This window comes from Tenrec ecaudatus, chromosome 2 (genome assembly GCF_050624435.1).
Source record: "Tenrec ecaudatus isolate mTenEca1 chromosome 2, mTenEca1.hap1, whole genome shotgun sequence".
Taxonomy (NCBI): domain Eukaryota; kingdom Metazoa; phylum Chordata; class Mammalia; order Afrosoricida; family Tenrecidae; genus Tenrec; species Tenrec ecaudatus.
The window spans coordinates 275,033,654-275,055,800 of record NC_134531.1 but is presented as its reverse complement, the minus strand read 5'-3'; positions in this window follow the sequence as shown (position 1 = coordinate 275,055,800).

Below are 22,147 nucleotides of genomic sequence, written 5' to 3'. Positions count from 1 at the left end.
TCTGAATGGGGGGCAGGAGCCCTGATGTGAGTAGTTTGCCTATTCCTAGAGCCAATTTGAAGCTATGCAGTTGATGGCAAGCGAGACAGTGCTGGGGAAAAACATCTAGCTGGCCCCAGTGCCCCAAGCCTGTGCGAGCTCTCTTGAGCTCCACATTTATTTTTCCACAAAATGAAGGAACGGTGAAAGTGGTATCTTCTGGTGCCTGATGTCATTAAACCTGCCCTATAAACCCTGGCTGCCAGATTTATGACTTTTCCAAGGTCTGGCTGGAGTACTTGGGTGGTGACCCCTCCAAAATGGTTTCCAACTCTGGTAGAAAACAGTTTATTTACCTTTCAGTTGACTGCAGCTTTTTGCAATCTCCTTTCCCCAAGGGAAAACACACACACACACACACACACACACACACACACACACACACACACACACATACACGACTCTTGTTTGGATATTGATCAATATATTTTGAAAAAGACTACTTAATATGTTCTGACTTTTAAAAAAACTTGAAAGTTACTCTAGATTTTCAGTGTGTTTGCTACCCAACATTTGCTCCACTTTATTTGTTTTACCTACACGAATATAACTCTTTTAAGGATTGGAAATGGGAGAGCCTACGAGGTATATTTTTCAATGTTTTGTGACTTAAAAGACAACAGAAATAGAAATACAAATATGAGTGCATTTTGAATTTCCAAACATGGGCATTCAAGAAAGTCTATTTGAGCCCCTGAAAAGAAGTGTGTAGATTTTAATAATGGCCTGTGTCAGATATCAGCGTATTCTAAGTGCCTGATGGAGATCCTTCCCACGCATACGGAGGCCCTGTACCACAGAATGCAACACTGCTGGTCCTGGCTATCTGATGGCAGTTATTTCTAAGCCCATTGTAGCCACTGGGACAATCCATTTCCTTGAGGAGTCTCTTCTTGTGGACCCTCTAATTGACCAAGCACGGTATCATTCTCCAGGGATTGAGCTCTTCAGTAATGTCCAAAGTACATGAGACCAAGTCTTGAAGCAACTGTGGTACCTTCTTTACCTCGCTGCTAATCAGACAGGACCGGTGTCAAGGTCTTGTGGAATAAACCAAATGTGTGTTTCCCTCTGAAACAGAATCTTAACATTTCAATTATTTTTTGCTAGTCTGTTCATCTTCACTCGATGAAGAGTTTCTTCTCTGTTATTTGGACAGTCTAATATCCAGATGTCTGCGTGTCTCTATTATGGCAGATATTTCTCTTAACAACAACAACAAAAAATCACATACTAATCTTACATCTCTTAACCAATATCCCTTTCTTAGATCTGTGCTCAGTCTGAAAGGCAATAGAACCTAAATGGTGTCATTTTAATTTTTAAAGTTCATTTATTTTTTTTCCATCTCTTCCATTAGCACATGTTTAAATATGTATCTAGATCTCTTGAAAAGTATATACCCATTGAAACAGATAATTCAGAGTTCTTTTGAAGATAGAGTTTTACAATTTTGTGTTTGTGACTGTCCAATCTGGTGCTCATGTTCTGTAAATCTGTAGCAAATATATCCCTTCTTTCTGGAGGCCCATTTTGATTACTTTATGTATCAGTTTATGCTGGAAAAAGAAAACATGCAGAGTATTGCCCTTGGCTACTTGGTGCTAACCCCCAGGCTTATGCTCTTAGGCGTCCCACCCAGTTCTGATTCAGAATTCTACCCCGAGGACAGAGCACTGGTGTGCACAGTGTTGTTCAAATTTCCAAACTGCCAGCCTTTGTGCTGGCTGGTACGTACTTGACCTTGGTGCCACCCAGGTGCCGCCCTGTCTGATACAACCCATTGCTGTAGTATTGATTTCTACTCCTAGGGACCCTCTATCAAGTTTCTGACTCGATGAATTTGTAGAGGTGTGGTCAGTCACGTGTTTCTTCCAAAGAGCTGGTGAGTTTGAACTGCAGCCTTAGCCGCCCCATGCCTAACCCGCAATGCCAACAAGGCTCCTCCCCTCGGATGACCTTGTTCTGCATGCCACCAGTGAGTGCCTTCCAAATACGTGGGGCCTGATCTTGTACCATACTCACAAGCACTGGGATTGCTGAGCCCACAGTGGCAGCCGCTGGGGCAGTCCATCTTCTGGAGAATCTTCCTCTTTTTTTTTTTGGTTTTGTTTTGAACCTCTACTCTACGGAGCATGATGTTCTTCTCCTGGGATTGTTCCCTCGGATAACATGTCCAAAGTACAGGAGACAACGTCTTGGCCTTGTTTTTTCTAAGAAGCATTGTGCATGTACTTCTGCCCAAACAGGTGTTCCCCGGGCAGAGCATACTACTTTCAATGTCCTTCTCTAAAACCATGACTCAAAAGCACCGATTCGTCTATGGGCTTCACATTCATTGTCCAGCATTCACATGCATATGCGATGATCAAAGACACCCTGAGTTGAGACAGGCACTTATTAGAACTCAAAGTGACATTTTTGTTCTTTAATGCTTTAAAAAGGTCTTTCATAACAGATTTGCCCCATGTACGACTTCATTTAATTTCCATGAGAACTGATAGTTGACCTAAGTAATAATGAAATTTTTCATGTCAATCTTTCCACTTGTTATCATGATGTTATTGATTGGTCCAGGTGTGAGTAATTTTGCTTTCTTTACATTGAGTCGCAATCCATATTGAAGGCTGCCATCTTTGATTTTCACTAGCAAGAGCCTCAAGTGCTCATTTTCAGCAAGGAAGGTGGTGTCATCTGCATATTACAGTTGCTCATAAGCTTTCCTCCGGTGCTGATGTCATGTGATTTTTTCATACAGCCCATCTCATAATTATTTTTTAACATACAGATTAGTTAATCCTGAAATTTACCATTCCTGATTTTAAACCATTCGATATCACTTGTTAGGTTGGAATTTCCATTATTTGCAATGATATTCACAATTTTTTTGATCAAGACAAATGTCTTTGTATTGCCAATAAAGCACAGGTAAGCATTTTCTTTGTATACTCTGCTTTCAGCCAAAATTAATCTACTCTCAGCTATGGTATTAATCATGATACATCATCTGTCCACTGAGGGGATTAAAGCAAAAATAAAACTCGCTGTCATATAGTTGGCTTGGAACCATGTTGACCCTAAAGGATAGGGGACAGCTGCCCCTGTGGGTTTCCACGTCTGTAACTCATTTGGGGGCTAGAAAGACTCATCTGTCTTCTGAGACTGTAACTGTTTTATGGCCTCAAATCTCCATCTTTCTCTTTGGAAACAGCTTGGGGTTTTGGACATCAGACCTTGTGTTTAGCAATCTAACACACAACCACTGTGCCCCAAACCACATGAATAACAGTACGCAAACTCTGAATTATAGCACAACTGTTTATAGTCCGCCATTGAAACCGTAAGCAGGACAGTCCTACTCTGATACACAGATACATGGGTCTGTCATGCTTCAGAGTCAACTCCGTGGCAATGGATATTGGTGATGCTGCGTGGATTCCCCAGGGTGGCCCACATGGCTTTAATGTACTCAATAAAAGCCCTGGTGGTTCCTGTCTCAGCAGAAGAAAGGCCTGGTGGCCTGTTTCTGGAAATGTAGCCATTGCAAATCCTAGGGATGCAGTTCTGCTTTGACAGACGTGAGGATGCCTTATGTCAGAACTGACTGGAAAACAACATTATGTTCTAGAGCAGGACTGACACCAGGAGGTGCAAAATCAGACTATCCCGCAGCATGGTCTTTACAGAAGCAGGCTGCTACTTTCTTCCACGGTGCCACTTGATCCATTTTGAAGGTCATGGTGAATAATCAGGTATAAATTGTTTGGGCCACCCAGGACCTGCTTATTATGGCACAATTTGGTAAAAGCAACAACAACTACAAAATCCTTCTAGCCTCAGTTCCTATACAAGGAATCCTATTTGAGGAGACTAAAGAATAAAAGAATTATGAACCTCAGGCTCCCTATGATGGGATACCCTATATATGCGTTCAATAAAGAAATTATTTCTGGAAGAAAAATGCAGCCGTTCCCACTGGCCTCCCCCAATCAGTCTTCTCTTTCTCTTCCTCAATAGCTTTCACTCTTCTGCACTATTCCTTAGTTAGTTTACTTGTATTTGTTTTGAATTCCTTCGTTTTTCTTACAAACTTCGTCTTTACTCCGCCACCTGGTTGGGCTCTTCATGATGAAAAAACTGGTGTGATGGTTAGGTGGAGGATTTATGCATTAATTTCTGTTTTCAACCTACCTACTTTTCCAAAAATTTTATTTTAGCAAATGTGATCAAAGAAATCATAAAAGCTCAGTGTGATGGATGTGCTCCTCCCTGTGGTGAGTCCTTTGTAGACTCAAGGGCCCCTACTTTCCCCCTGCACCTCCTCTCTGTGCTGGGCAAGAACTTCCTCCAGGGCTCCAGCTCTGCCCCGCCAAACCTGGCATTCAAGCTCTGTGCTTTGGACCTGGGGATTTATCAAGGCTCTAAACCTCCACGCTATATCCCTCTCCCTGCTGAGGTGGAAGCTGCAAGTCTCCTCCAGGTACTGTGGAACAGAATTAAGCTCACCAGCCTTTCTTCCAAACACACTCTTTAATACTTCTTTGCCTGTCTCCCACCCCAAAGCAATTTTCAACCGCAAGACCTCAGCAACATAGGAGCTGGCTGGCATCCAAAGCTAGGTACCCACTGGCATGAAGTAGCCAATGGAATCATGCAGAGGGGGATGGCCACAGAAAAAGCCCTCCTCACACAACAGCTGGAGTGAGCATCTCTGCAGGCAGGAGGATGTGGAGAGTCCTGGCTTTCACTGCCCAGCATTCAGGAGGCCTCCCCAAGGCCTTCCTCTAGGGCACGCAGTAGCCATTGGCCATGCCTACTGCATCACTATTGTACAAAATGGAAATGGTTCCCTCTTGTCAGATGTGAAAAGGGTCAGGACCAGTTAGTCAGTACCTGAGGAATGGATAGGATTGTTTCGTTTGTTTGAATTTATACTCTATTTGAAACCACCAGCGGCTCTGCAGAGGAAGAAGTCTTTCTACTCCCACAATGAGTTGCAGTTTTGGAAACCCATGGGTACTTCTATCCTGTCCTATCGGGGAGCTCTGATTCGGAACTGACCCCAAAGCAGTGGACTATTTGATATATATGTTAATTGCAATAACTTAGGCACAGCAGGAAATTGCGATTTTTACCATTGTCTCATACAAAGACATGAAATATATCCTGTATTTTGTAGCCATCATCATAAACATAATTTATTTTAAAAACTTTTCACCGCCCCAATCAGAAACTCTGTACCTACTAAACAATCATTCATAATTCTTCTCTCCCCAAGGCCCTGGCCGCACCTCATCAACAGTCTCTGTGAATTAGCCTATTCTGATACTGCATGTAAGTGGAATTTTAAAATATTGGTCCTCTGAGTCTGGCTTCTTTCACTCAGCATAATGTTCTCAAAGTTTATCTCTGTTTTAGCATGTACCAGAATGCCCTTTATCCTTGTGTCTGAATAATAATCCCATTGTAGACAAGCACCACATTTTGTATTTCTCCATTTATCTATTGATGGACACTTAATTTGTCTCTCTCAGTTATTTGGAATAAAGCTGTAGTGAACTGTCGCTCACTATTGAGCCTTTGTTTTCAATTTTTATTAGAACTGTTGTTTTTTTAATCTTATCTTATATTGTCCTCATGTGCTTCTCCTCAGAGATTTATCTCACTCACCTTCATCTCCTCTCTTCCTTCATTTTGCCTCTTTCACCATAGATTTTCTTTCTTTTTGGTCTAGATGTCATTGGAAATTCCAAGCTGAAATTTTTTCTCGAAAACTACAAGTATAAAAATACTTAATGCAACAATATTTTCAACTGTTCACACACCTGTTGTTTTTTCAAATTTGTTTTTTTTTCCTACCCCCAAGAAAACTCTCCGGGCTCCAGTAGTCTATGACCTAATGAAGGAAGACAAAAGATAGCTTAAAGAACCCAACTCTCCCTACTATTCATATTGCAACATATTTCCTCTGAGGACCTTTTTGCCAATCTCCCATGAAGCACCGCCATTGGGTAATCTTAGGGGGTTCCAAACATTTTTGGAAAATTGCCATAAAACACCATGGAATTTTTCCATAGACTGTTTGAAGCTCTTTCATATAATACACTGAAATTCTGGAATTTTGTTTGTAAGCCCCTATAATATTTCAGAAAAAATTCTATCTTAATGAGTTAACCAGTCAATCACACTGTGTTAGAGTACTCTGTTCAAAGCATTATCTTTTCATAGTCATTAATTTACTCCCTCCATAAATGAATATTATTGCATGGGCATTTACATTTGGAAGAATATTAAGTCGTGATTCCTCCATGTTGAAGCTTATGCACGGGACATGGTTGTACAATCTGATAGGTGTTGTGTTATAAATTGGAAAGGGGACACATTAGAAACATACCTAGACCCAGGTGGCAGAGCATGGGATTCAATGGAATAAATGTCATATTTAGGTCTTCCATAACAGCAAAGAGAGAAAAATGCCTGCTTTTTTGCAAAAGAAACACTACTGAAAGGGCTAAAGTATATTAACATGCTGATGCTTGCAAAGTTCCGTGGGCTTGAGATATTTGTTGAATGGATGAATGAAACCTATTATTTTAATTGTTCCATTTAGTTTAAGAGCATAATCAAAAGTAATCTGTCCTCTGCCTCGTCCCGAGACTGCAACAAGCATCTGATTCTAGTATACATCGGTATGCTCATTGCTTTCCAAAGAGGAGCATGTAAAATGCTATATTCAGATGTGTGTTTTGACTCCACGTAAAAGGAGTCAAAAGCAATCTAATTTGGTTATCAGCCTTGTGCTTTAGGTGATTGGCCTCCACTTGATCAGAAGAGTGGAATTAAGTTGATTTGACAGCCCTCCAATTTTGCTTTTACTGTTATTGATTCCCTGAATGGAGGCTTTTCAGTCAAGCCTGGCTCTTGAAAAAGGCAATGATGGGCACATGTACACTAATCACATTCCACTGTCCCTTCTCCTTGTCTAATGATAAATTTCACTACCCAGATCAATTTTGGCCCAATTTCCTCTAATAGAATACAACCTAAAGAAGACGGTTAGATTAAAAGCAATTTCTTTTGCAAGATATTTTCTAAAGGGAAAATGAATTAGAAGCATTTTGCTTTATAATTCTGGTTCAGGTTTTATCTAAGGGATAATACCAATATAGTCAGTGCTTGGGGTGGTACATTGAGGACCACTGTAAAGACACACAGTGCTCTCATGAAGTAAAGAACTTGTTCAGAGACTCTTATGTTTTTAGAGGTTTAAATGATTTTTAGAAACGACCAAATTCCAACCCTTAATTTCTCAGATAAGAACAGATTTGGAGTCATGTGAGCCAGATGAGGAAATATAAATTACTCTGGGAAAATTTCTACATATTTTATCAAACTATTAGGCAAACAGCCTCTGCCTGTCCACTGCCTATGCCTTTAAATTTGCACTGGCTCATGATTGGTATATTTTTTTTCTAAAAAATATCACATTATATCTTAAATTTTAATGAAATTTATAATTAGCTTTTCAATATTTGTGTTTTTAAAAATCTTTATCTTTTCAATTAAGATTTGAGAAATATAATTGCTTGTCAAAATGTATAGTGTATACTCTCAGAAGCTAATTATGTTGGTTATATTTTGAGTTTATGATAAACTGAACCCAAAATGATTTTTGCAATTAAAATATTTCCAACTAACCGGCATACCAAGAGAATCGTTTAAGTATTGTAGAGTTAACGCTGGGAAATGAGTTTCATTTAATGCACATGATTCTAGTTTTATGGAGACCTAGGGGAAAAAGCAACTGAGCATCACAGACAATCATTCTGAGAAAAGCTATATTTATTTCATTGTATGAAATGGAATGTATGAAAATGAGGGGAGAGAATTATAAGTAATTGCATTAGATTGACTTTGAAATTATGAATAGAAATATGGTGGCTTACTGGATAATTACTGCATTAAATCAAGGCTTTATCAACATATAGAATCCACGTCAAAGTAATACCAAAATAACAATTCTAATTCAAGAGCACGTGAATGGACAAAAGCCAATGGAGAAAATTTAAAGGGCACAAGAAGAAGGAAAAAAACTGTGAGTTGAGGCAAGTCAGACATTCAGAAATGCTGGAGTAGAGAAATTGAGATGAGGCTTCAGGTGCTGGCCCTTTGCGCTGTGAGCAGCTGACTGTTTCCACGACTGACATGATAACTAGCTAATACTATGCTTGCAACTCCTCATATCTTTCACGTATGTTAAATATTTTATCATTTATTAGGGACTCCTACAACTCTTATCACAATCCATCCATACATGATTGTGTCAAGCACATTTGTACATATGTTGCCATCATCATTCTCAATATTTTAAAACTTGGGAAAACACTATGGATCGCAACAGTGGTCCTTTGGGCACAGGGTCGACGTGTGTGGGTTGGCTCTAAGGCAGGAAACCATTTGGACTCCAGAAAGGGTTGGACTCCAGAAAGGGTAGTCTTTTGTGTAGATCCCAAACCAAGACTTATGGCCATGGAGTTGAACTGAGAAGTTCAAGATCAAGTGGATATTGGCCTAAAGGGAAACCCTAGTGAGAAATTGTCCTCAACTCTCTCTGCCTCTTAAAGTATATATTAAGAAATATCATTTAATGTTAGTGCTGAAAAATACATACAGTACATATTTAGTGATATCAATGGAACAAATGCAGTCATCCCTGTTTTGCATACAAGTATTGTTGTTAGTCACTTGTCAGTCGTTCAGTTGAATTCAACTCATGTGACCTTATGTCAAACAGAATAAAATGCTGTGTGGCCCTAGGCCACCTTCTGATTGTTCGCATATGTGAGTCCATAGCTTAAGCTATAATGTCAGTCCACTTCATGGAAGGCTTCCCTCTTCTTCCTAGGCCCCTAATTTACTAAATGTGATTTCCTTGTCTAGCAATTGATCTTTCCTAACAAAAGATGTGTCTAAAATAAGCAAGTCGGTCTTGTCATCCTTGCTTCTAAGGAGCATTCTTGTACTCCTTCTAAGGCTGGTGGGTTTGTCCTTTTGGCTGTCCGTGATATTTTTGGTATTCTTTACTAATATCACAGATCAATGCATAAATTCTTCTCTCTTCCGTTATCCAACTTTTACGTGAGTGCTGTGTTATTGACCATTCTGATGGGTGACGCAGTCATACTCTACTCAACAAAGTGACATGTTTGCTTTTCAACACTCTCCAGAAGTGTTTTGCAGCTGATTTTCACATTGGGCTGAATCATTTGATTTTTTGCCTGCTGCTTCCATGGGTGTTGATTTGGGATCCAAGTAGAATGAAATTACAGGCAACTTCAGTTTGTATAGGATCATAAAGAGAATCAGGCCGTCTGACGTAGGGTAAGTGATCTTCATAATCAATGGGGAAAATAGACTTAGTCTGTGACTTTTCAAACTTGGTGCAAGCCTTAAAAACTCTCGTTATAAATTACAAATGAATGGGAGGGTTTTAAAATAGTAACATAAATATTTGATTAGCATTCTTTAAATAACCCACACTATTAAAGATTGAAGTGTGTTATTTCGTTGCAAAAATATGCATCAGTAGTAATTTTAGCAGTGGTCCCGTCTTCTGTCATATAATTTTTAAAACAAACACCTTTCCTATATCTGTGCTAACGTGTCAGGCTGAGATATCTGCAGAAATGAAACCAGTGACTCATGTATATCTAAGGCAGAACTTTATATCAAGAAGTAATTTTCTTTCAAGAATGCAGCCCAGCCCAGTCCAACTCAAGCCCAAATGCTAGCTGGAATCCTCTTCAGATTCACGTGGCTGCAGGCTGCGGGACAGAAAGGTACAGTAAGAAGGGGCATAAACCAGTGGGTTCAGAGTCATGTGGATCATAGGTCTGTGAGAGCCTGGCAGGGGAGCATTAACTCCCAGGGTTGATGTTCCACATGGGGCCACCACTGGAGGGAGACACAAAATCCACTCTAGGAATGATGTGAAGGGCAAAATGATTAGATAGATAGATAGATAGATAGATAGATAGATAGATAGATAGATAGATTCCCAGTATGTCTCATAAAAAGACCACACCCCCAAGGAGGCATCATCAGCCTGTGACCTGATTGATATTCTGGACCCAGCCCTACACTTTCATGCAGGTACATGTTGGCATAAAAATCTATCCATCTTGTCGACCACTGGAGATCCCCTCACAGAGGGGTCTAGAGGAGGAGATGAGTCAGTCAGGGTGCGACATAGCACCGATGAAGAATACAGCTTTCCTCCAGTTCCTAAATGCTTCCTCCCCTCCCTCCCCCCACTACCATGATCCGACTTCTACCTTGCAAGTCTGGATAGAGCAGAGGTTGTACACTGGTGCAGATAGGAGCTGGAGGCACAGGGAATCCAGGGTGGATGATACCTTCAGGACCAGGGGTATGAGGGGCGATACTGGGAGGGTAGAGGGTGAGTGGGTTGGAAAGAGGGAACCGAATACAAGGATCTACATGTGACCTCCTCCCTGGGGGACGGACAACAGAAAGGGGGATGAATGGAGACGCTGGATAGGGCAAGATATGACAAAATAATAATCTATAAATTATCAAGAGCTCATGAGGGCGGGGAGGGAGGGAAAAAGGAGGACTTGATGCAAAGGGCTTAAGTGGAAAGCAAATACTTTGAAAATGATTAGGGCAAAGAATATACAGATGTGCTTTATACAATTGACGTATGTATATGTATGGATTGTGATAAGAGTTTATGGGTCCCTAATAAAATGTTAAAAAAAATATTTATCCACCACAGCTAATATCGTATTCTTCTCGAAGGTCAGGTCAGCTTCCAACATTTTATCTTTTTAACTTCCAGTGTAGTGAAATATCTTTGAAAATTCCTTGACTATCAAGTATTTTGCCTGTGTCAACTCCCATGGGACATACCCTTTTTATCACAAACTCATTACTCGTTTTCAAAGAAAAGTTAATCTTCACTAAGTTTATCTAATTGAGAGTATCTGGAAAAGTGGTAGGTTGAACATTCATACATTCATATATAAAATTTCATTAAGTTTGTTCTGAATTTTATTTCTGCTCTCAGTGCTGTTCTTTTATCTCCCTCTCTTTTGGGTTGTGTCTTCACCTTTGGTGGCCAATTCTCTCAAGTACAGATTTTTCACAGTAACATGCAGGCTTATCAGCAAGTGACATGAAGTCTGCACTAGCCCTCACTGGTTGTCTCTGCATCATTTGGATCATATGTATGTCATGGTACATCGCAGACATACATAGAGGATGCGAGGTCACTAACCTTGAGCCGCATCAGTTCTTTACACAGTTATTAGTGAAACAAAGAACTAGCTGTGGAAGTTGTATTTTCTGCATTTTTAAAAGTTTATATACCCTATCTAAAATTGAGACCACGTTGCTGAGGTACCTGCGTTATTTAACTAAATCATGAGACCGAAGTGTGTGCTTATGGGATCTGCACAAAACAAAGACCGCATATAAGCAGAATACCATTGACGTGTTATGTGTAGAATATTCGTAATTACTATGTTCGCATTAAAGTGAAAGCATAAAAATGCGATCTGTAAGCCCTCTGGCTCTACACCTTCATCTTATTGTGACCTGATGATGGTTCAGACCTCTGAAGGGGCTACATTCAGGCAGCAAACCAGGTCCTTTTTCCTGGGTAATGGAGCGGAAATGTTAACTGGCAGAACTCAGCATTACGAGTCTTGGGCAGGGGTCATTTACACCACAGCTTGTCCTGACCCTGGAGTGGAGGCTGTGTTCTTATTTGGTGTCCAGCCAGCTGTATCTCTTAGCAAAAGTGGGAAACTTGCATTCTGAAGAGACTTGTATTCATAGGCTGCTGGAGTTTAGCTTCAGGCATCAGAGGACTCTGGAAGCCAGGAGAACTACCTGCTGTGTCAAGGCAGGCCTAAGGCATTTGCTGGACACAGAAAGAACATGGACAGTCTTGCTCCCACCCTTTGACCTGACTTACTGAGAGTCAGCCAGGATCCCTTAGGAGTGTCTAGGCACAGAATGGAGTACTTAGGGCTACAGGGGACTGTGTTGCTACCTGTTAAACCCGTTCAGGACTTTAAAGAGTTAAAAGGGACTTACAGAATCCCCAGCACTGCCTCTCGAGCTAAGCTGAGCATCCTCAGTCCTCAGCGGAGCTGCCAGGTGAACACCCCCCACCTCCTTGGCCCCCAACCTGCCGTAGTTGTGTTGTGGGTGCTAGACTGTGAGCCCACGGTTGCTTCCAGAGACATCCAGAGAGAGCTCCCCTGACCACTCACACGTGCACACCAGTAACATAAAGAAAGCCAGATGAGAAGGTTAAAAAAAAAAATGCGATCTGTAGATGGAGTTGACTTGAACTACTGTCAGGAGTTTGACTTAATTATGTGACCTTTTTTCTCTGCTGTTGATGGTGTCAATTGAATAAAATGCATAACAAGCTTCAGAAAACAGTAAATCTGCAGATCAGATAGATTATTAATGAAAGTATTTTATTAGAGCTGAGAAGGACCTTTGAAATCACCGCTGTTTCATTTTACAGCTGAGTAGCCTCTTCTCCGGGGGCCTCTGAGTTTTGCCCAAGGTCACAGCTACTAGAGCTGGAACATATCATTTGACCTTCTCTCACCTACTTCTCACAATTTCCAATGTCACTCATTAAAGAAAGATCTTCACATACGTTCACTGTAAATACAAGATTATAACCCCATTGGTGAATTAAATTATTGTTTTAAATATGATTCTATCAGGCATCGAGGGTTATTAATTATTTGATTTTATGATATGTCTTAACAATTCTGAAATGATTTAGATTCTCTCCTTTCTAAACTATAGATTTTTTTTCAATGCTAGCCATTCAGCATGAAATCTACTTGGCTAAAAGCCTCTGAAAAAAATGTAATGGGCTCTTACATATGTATGCTACATATACAATCACAACAATTCTACCGAGGAAAGTGTTTCTGGAGGATAATCAAGAAATTAATTACAGCGAATGTAAACCACATGATACTATTCAGTCAAGTTACAGTGTCTAAGTCAATGTGAATATGCAGAACATTTATTTGCATATTTATTTGTTTATCTTTCTGCCAGGATTACAAGGAAATGGAACATGAGTTTGCTCTGATGTTTGACTTTAGTGATGCTAATCCAAGCCATTGATCAACTCTCTTTTGTTTCCCAGGAAGCAAATCCCTCTTAATTTACACTGAGTTGATCTCAACTCATGGAGCATTTCTTCTGTGAATTGTTCTCCTTAGCGTTTTCAATGTTATTTTGAAAGTAGATCCCCAGCACTGGGTGGACTCCATCTTTTAGTTAACAGTTGGGTGCATAGTTAACACCATGATGGGCCTCCCAGAAATCCACTCAAGCAAGCACAAACCATGGTCAGTAGGGGAAAGGTGAACAGTAGTGTGATTGGATCCAAGAAGCAGAAAGTAAGTGTAACTAGAGCTTTGGGGACCCTGGCTTTAGTACGGTTTCTAGCATCTTCCTGCTTTGACTAAAGTAAATCCACTTGCATTCCCAACATAGAGCTTCTCAGAGGCCAGTGTGTTAGGATGCAGTCCTGACAAGGAGAAGCGTCTCTTCTTGCTTCATCCTGTCCTCGCTCTTCCCACTGGGCCCGCGGAACGAAGGGACTGCAGGAGAGTGTGTGCAGACCTGCGTGCTCGCTTCACGGGAACGCAGCGGATAAGATGGGTGTGGATCCTGCCCACATGCTCAACTGACCAGCTGTGCTGAGTGCACACCTTTGTTCTTGAGGAACGGTACCAAAGCAAGACCATGTCCAAAAAGACAATTCAAAAGATAATCTTACAACCCCAACTAGGTCAGCACCATCCAATCTTGGCATATCGCTTTATTATGAAGATGCCTTTACCTGGTATCAGAGAAGTAAGATACTCCTTTGATAGACCGAGTTAATTAATACTCTAACTCAACCCCACCCCCCAAATAAATCCCTTTCTACCCTGTCAATTCCAGCTCATGATGACATGTAGACCTGTCCCATGTTGTTTCCATGATTGGATATCTTACAGAGGTAGAATGTCACTGGCCTTCCACACAGCAGCGAAGCACTTAATCGATAAACCACCAGGGACTTGTTCATGTTTTCTTCATAAAGCCAATAGTACATTTAAATTTTATGTGGGATACCGTCTTCATCACAACTTTAGTCCATAACTCAAAACATGTTAAAGCTATAACAAGTCTCATTTTCATAAAGAGTAACTGTCTTAGAAATTCAGAGGCAGTCCTATCCTGTCCTATAGGGTCTCTGGGAGTCCAAAGTGACTCCATGACAGTGAATGAGCTTATTATTAACAATATATACTGTATGCATTGTTGTAGCACATAGTTTGCCGATGTTATTCTCAGACCTTCCCTTAAAGATGCTCAAGGGTCATATTTATAAAGAAACTTACAATAAAAGGCAATGGCAATGAACACAAAGCAAAATGAAAAGAGCTATTCAACTTATGTCAGAACCAATTTCCAAGGAAGTATTTGGAACAGAGCCGCATAAATCAGGGACTACTTGTACTTAAAAATGAATGAGATTGTCTGTGTGCTATTAAGACTTTATTTACAAAAATGTATTTGGGTGTAGGTTGCCAATCCTTCATCTAATATATCATGTCTTTTTATGTTCCAATTTTACTTGGTGAAAAATTCCCAATTCTTCTTCATATTTGAAAGATGATATCCCAAATGCCTGGGTAATAAAATAGATAATTAACTTTTCATGAACCCTGCCTGGTTTATCTTTGCAGTCATCAAAAGAAAGATTCACAATGAATAAAAATAGGACATGAGTAAGACCCACCCAGAAAGGTACACACATCTTCAAGTGACTTTGCTGTGTGACAGTGTAAAGTCAAGGAGGAAGAGACACAGCAGTCAAATGACATGACAGTATCAAAGAAAGAAGGTGACATATAAAAATGTCCAGTGGATTTGGCAATTAGGGGTTATTGGTAATCTTCAACAAAGCGGATTAATTAGAATAATGGAGGCCGAAAATGAATTGCAAAGTATTTCGGCTTGAATAGAGTAAGCTATAAAAGATGTTACATTAAACAATAGTTCATTTGAAATACACTTGGTCCACATGTTTTCTTTACTGAAACACATCTCCAACATTTCCAGGATAGCTTTATGTGTGTTTAAATCATTGTATTACTAAAATAGGTTTGCTTGCAGCATATTGCTTCCACGTGCATACATTTATTGATTGAATTCCCTATGCTACACTTGAATTTAAAGCTGTGACCTGTGATCTCTAATTGACTACCTGACAATAATGATTAGGATGGTAGGTGAGCAGCAGAAAATTACTGATAATCTCTCTAGTAAAGTCAATGGCTCTCGTTCCCAAAGAGAACCTGTCATTAAAAAAAGAAAAGAAGGGGAGAGAAGCTTTCATTGACATACTCTTTTAATCCACTTATTTTTCTCATAGAAGATGTAAACATAACTTGAACTTTTATAATAGTTCATTAAAGAAAGTAATAGCAATATTCATATATAACTGTTTTGTTTTATATCACTGCATTTGGTTTATCAATAAAATCATTTAATGGTAAAATGCAATATGGTTATACATTGTGATTTCTACTTTGCATAAAAACATAGTAAAATATCACATTGGAACATGTGGCTATAAACTATCATCAGGAAAGGAACCTTTTTCATGTTTTTATATTATCTCATAGTTCTTTATTTCTAGTTGTTATTTGAATTTTAAAAGAATTTGACACTACTGAAAAGTATTTTATTAAATCCTCTAGAAGGCATGGTCTTCATATTTCTTCTACACAATTTTAAAAAGTGACAGTGTCATATTATTTTCATTTTTGAGGGTGGTTAAGACTTATTTTTATAAGCTTCTTTCAGCTCCTTCTTCAATACAGCTTCCTAATCCTACATTTTGGTTTAAACTAGAGAATGTCACATGGTTGATAAATTCCTGTTTTCTGTGTTTTATAAAGAAATCCAATGTAAGTCCAATAGAAAATTCAGTTATAAATAAATTTAATGTAAACTGGTTTGTGGAGGATATATAACTATAAATATGCATTATATATTTTTTCTTAGTTAAAGATATTATAGAATATATCCAAGAAATTGTATCCTGTCATTCTTAAGTCATGTGGAAGGGATTGTGCCAGTCATTTTTGATACTAAAATAAAGAGATGGCAGCACCTATTCTTGTAACTCTCATTTAAAGGACGACAAATATTTCCCCAAAGATTGATAAACCTGTGTGAGAAGTTCATTGTTAGAGATATGAATAGGAATCTATAGGTAAAAAGAGGGAGATACTTCTATTTTTATATATATGGTGAATCATAAATTAAATATTATATGAAATAAAATCTATCACATCTACTCAAATGTATATATGCTGGATTGAAATGTGTGTCGTTGTGTGTGTGTGTGTGTGTGTGTGTGTGTGTGTGTGTGTGTATCCCTTACTAAAACATAGAAACAATTGAAAGATGATGCTGGATCGGGCAGTGTTTCCTTTGGTTATGCCCAGGATCTAGAAATGGATCAGAACCAACTCAACAGTACCTAATCACAATAGCATGAATGTGTGTGGCCAAAATATGTCTTGTCTCAACATGTCTCCAGTATATGCCGAACAACAAACTCAGTGCCATTGAGACAGAAATGACTCATAAATAACTTTCTGAATAATATTCCACAATCATGAACATTGTCTGTGAATTCTGTGGGACCACTGCAACCAACCAATCAAGCCTAGCAGAGAGGTAGCATGTTGCTAAACTAGGGAAAGGAAGTTGGAGCATGAAGGGACATCTGATTCTGCCTCAAAAGGTAGCATCCTTGGGCAAGTGTGGAATTGAATTCTCTTTGTCCTCTGTGTAGCCAGAGAAATGATGTCACCCCTATTATTTCTTCACCTAGGTGGGACGGAAGCCCTCAGACACAATCCTTATTTGAACTAGATTGGGTGGCCTGCACAAATGGACTGAGCGAGTGCTAGCCTTTTCTCATCAGGGTTCTTGATATTCTCTGGTGCACTGTCCTAGAACATGATTCTGAATTTAACTCATGAATCGATTCTACTTTTAAATGTGTACATAAACGATAACATACTTCATTCCGGATAACACTGTGAGTTTTCTTTCTTCCCTGTATTCTCAGCTTTATGGCTCTTCGTTATACGTCTGAAATTGCATTTGCTTCAGTGTTTAAAGTTATTTTTCCACACCTCCCACAGCAATTTTAAAACAGTAATCTTTGAACTCTTGTCGGCATGATGCTGCTCTCATGGCATCTTTTCTGAGGTCCTCCAACACATTAAAAACTATGAAAATTCTCTTATAATACGTAATTAACTCTTTAATCAAGAACTCTGGTCAGTCTATAGTCTTTCTAAAACTGACATTCTTCCGAATTACTTGATTCAGAGCTACATTTTAATAGCACATCTGTAAACTGATTATGGAATTAGTATTCCATCAAACACGCTTTTGGAATATGGTCTAATACAAAACAAGGGGGGATTTTTTTTGAAAGTTTGATTTTTTTAAAGAACTTCAAAGTCTTTCTACCATTTTAACTTGTTTATTTTAATGTTGTTTTTGATAACCAGATAAATAATTTAATTAAGACTCTTTGAATTAGATCAAATAATTTTGTTTTCATTTTAATCAACCATTCCCATCCAGTGGTTGCTCTCTCTCTATTTTTAAGTCTGTCTCTGTTATTGTTCTAAGATGGTATCTTAGTTACTGAGCTTTGTTTTGCTCCATCGAAGAACCATCATTGTCCATATTAATAAAACATCGCAAATAAACTGTGTTGGATGTGGTTTAACATTCAAATTAGTGCCAAATGCAGTTGGGTTGGGAATGGTTTTTTTTTATAAACAACAAAAAAACAACACTACCCTTTGACCAATTAACTTTCTGGGAGTTTACTAGCAATGACTCAAAAGCTCTCTGTATTCCTTATGAAGAGCTAGCAGACTTTCATATTATTAGTCTGTTTGACCAAAAAATTTACCGCTTTTTCTCTTCTTGTTGTTATTGTCACTCAATAGGTACGATTTTGTCATCAATCGTTTTTCAAAATTAAACAGAGTGTTTTAAGCATCCTTCTATTTTCTGGCAAGCTGACTCCATTTTCAATCGCATCTCTGATACACAGAGGAGTTCCAATTTTATTTTAAGTTATTATGAATGAGAAGTGACATAAATCAGGAAAAAATATTTTCATTTAATATAATTCATTCAAGATGGTCCCTAAGTTGTGGATTAAAACTGAATTGAAAAAATAAATATTCCAAGACATTATTAACATAGAACACTTGAGAAAACTCTATGTATAAAGTAGTCTACAACTTACAACAAAGTTTCCTTCTGACAGCGCTTTTCTAATCAATTCTGATGTAAGTTAAATTGTGCTTTTACAATGATCATATTTTAATTTTCCTCATGATCACCATTTATTATATTTTTAAAATAAATCGGATATGTTTCTGGAGGTCAGAAATACTCCATATAATTTTACAGATCGATGTGAACATTTTAGGTAGTTCATATTGCTAATAATAAGATGTGCAAAATCCAAATCATGGCTCTAAGGAGAGCAGGTTTGACATGAATCAAGAATTGCACCTGGGTTATGAAAGCAATCAGCCAAATAAATAAACAAGGAAGCAGTTCCATTGAGTAAGTTGTTTGATTTTTCCATAACTAGGAGATTCTTTTCGGTTTCATTTTATAACATCAAAATCTGCAATGCACCTGAAAATTAGAAGAGAAATTTGCCCCTGAAACATTTATCCCTTTTTTGTGCTCTATTGTATTGTAAATGGGTCAATACCTGAAATATAAGCTCTCCATAAATGATGTAGATGCTGACCTCATTAGAGGAAATGAGAGGAGATATTTGCTCTAGCAAATATTTTTTCAGAAGCGCATATAAAACCAGAGGTAATCAAAGCTCAAACAGGGAACGAGCAATTCTGTGTTTAAAAGTGAAATGATATTTATGGGGAAAAATGACTTGAACACATTGAATGACAAGCAACACTTTCATATTAACTAGAACTGGAAACGAGGATTTTAAACATTCCCTTTCAGATAAGGGAGAGGATTTTCTGAGTCAGCACGTGGCAGAGGTAGCCTACCTGAAATCTGTTTGTGAAAGTTTCATACCCAGCCAGCATTCTTCTCTCACAGGGAAGGAATCCTGAAGAGTTCATGCCAGGCCAGGGCTGAGTGTGCATTCGGCTGTAGTCCACACATTGCAGTTTCCCCAAATCCGTGCTGTCATTTATAACTATACATTCATACCATGTACAGTATCTACTGCCAAGTGGAACTGAAATAGAATAGTTAGGGCAAAACACCACCACTTTGGAATTACAATAAGTATCTGATAGTAAGTATACAAATGCAGGGCGTGTATAGACTTTGACACAGAGTTAATTAACTAAGATTGAAGTCAAGTCATCTTTGTAGTGCATGTTGAGTGTTTCTTTATGACAACAATCAACCTTTTTGTTAGTTGGGCATTGAGTGCTGCCAGAAGAGAAATACTGTAACCAGAGAGCTCTAAATATCAGAAATTTATATCCTCATATTTCTGGAGGTTAAAAGTCCAAATCAGAGTCTTGGCCTTCCCAATTCCTTCCTTGTAGTATCAAGGCTTCTCTTTTTATGACTAATACATGATTAGATTTAGAGCATACCTTACTGGGGCCTGGTCTAGTTAGCACAACAGAGAACATCTTATTTCTAAGTGGATCATAGTTACCAGTAGAGGTGGAAAGATTGCAATACATTCTGAAGAAGAACACATGTCAATTCATAATAACCTTGTTTGCAATTTCAAACCCATGAAAGTTCTCATTTTCTTCCTGATACCAACTGAGACACATTTCAAATGTGGACTGGTTTATTTTAAGATAATGAGCAACAATGATACATTGCATGTTACTAATGGTGAGGGCTAAACTAGAGTTTTCAATTTATAATAAGTCAGAGAAAGATTCTTTTGCTCTTACATCATAGCAAATGGTGACGGACATGGATTCCAATTACGAGTGGGAAGTCTCAGGATAATATTTGAATCTCCAACACACGACTTATTGAGACTCTAAGAAATACATTACTAATCTGACAGGCCACATACAGTATGAATTTACTAAAAATAACCTGAAAAAGAATATCACCACCTAGCGAACATATAATTGAAGTACTCATCCAGTAAACATTAACTCTGTGTTCAACTGCAGAATTGTCGCTGTTGGGAAAATTAAAATCTAAACGATTGTCTTCCTTCCAGTCTTGGGCAGGGCAGTATTTGACAGCTCTCTCAGTTCTTCCCATTGCGTCTCTTCAATCCCATGGCATTTGCACTAGAATTTTGGACCTGCCTCTGTAATGTGGGAATATTAAATGTGTGTCATGTGGAAAGTATCTGGTACTGTGTATGCATTGTAATAAGCTACTGAAGATCAGAACTCAAAAAAACCCAAAGAAACCCAAATCTACAATTATTGGCATTTGTGGGAATTGTTCTAAGAATATTTAGTCATTTTAACCCAATTTTCTTTCTTTCTGGTCCCTAATGAAAAGAGGAAAATATACAGAGGACTTCAGCCCACAGCCTCTCTTTAATAAAAGTCCTCTTTTGTTAGAGAATATAAACCAGAACTATGATTTACTTTGTAGATAAATTGTGCTCAGCACACACACACACACACCAAGAAATGAAAAGAAGACATAGATGCTCACCATGAAATTTTTGTCAAGTTCTCTCTTTAAGAGAACTTCATGATTAGTTTTGATCTCAAAACAATTATACTTTGACTTTCTAAATATTTTTTAAAGTTTTATTGTTAAAGATTTTTTAACAGAATCAGCTCTAATAGATGACTATTTTGTAAACAATATTTCAACAGACAGAACTTGCCCAACTCTAAGTATGCATTTTACTCTAAAGCTATTGGCGTGTTTTATTTCTAGCCATGCCTTACCAAAGGATGCACTCATAATACATTTATTCAAGCAATTCTGCTATTTTGGAGTCTTTATCTTTGAAATTATCACTAGAGTTTATTTAGTAAATAGGAAACAAAAAAAATGCTTTTACTTTAGTAGACATGTCAGCTTTACCCAAAAATAAGAAAAAAATGTATGCTCATCTCCTTCACTTATTGATTTTAACAGATTTGGTTCTGCACATCATTTGGCTTAATTTTTAAGTCTAATTTTCCATGCATAATTAGAAGCGTTCTGCAACTGAGATTATTCAAATATTATTCTAGATTATGGAGAGGATTACAGGGCAAATGAGTATAGACTACGGTGATGTGTTAGAGAATAAATACTATTTAATGTGCTAAAGCAATAAAGAAAATTAGCAAATGAATAAATTACCCCTTATTTATATCTTAAACAACAAACCAATTTGCTATATACCTAGCAGATTGAAGTTTTTCTGCAAGCCACTAATGACCATTACAAATGAAACAGTTGAACCACCATGTGGAATGTATTTTCATTTCTGCCTCCCATGACTGAGCTCAGATCTACAGATAGGGAATCTGAATTGTTTAATGAGCTGGCCAGTGGCAAATTCTGCCCACATTACTGACCATAGATAATCCTTTTGGATCATGTCTATTCTCATGAAAATATACCAGCATCACTTTGCAGTTTGTTGCACGGATGGTATTCATTGGAATCACAGTTAAACTATATTTATACAATTTTCAAATATAGTTTTGTTCAACAGATGAGTTTGAAGCCACTCCACGTTGCTGATTTGAAAGCGATGTTTAAACTGAATAGCCCCAGAGAGTTGTACTTTCCCCCCCTCGGTTTCTCGGTGCAGCCAAATACCATACCAAATATTTGATATATCTAAAGTAGAAATAAGGTGAAGTACAATAACTTGGGATTGCTCTTCTCTCTACAGACTTTATGAGTCTGACCAAATGATTGGATCGGGCCATGCCAATAAGGGATGGGGGACTCTAACCCCGTGATTAGTTTTCCCATTCCTTCAAATAAAAAGAGATCCATC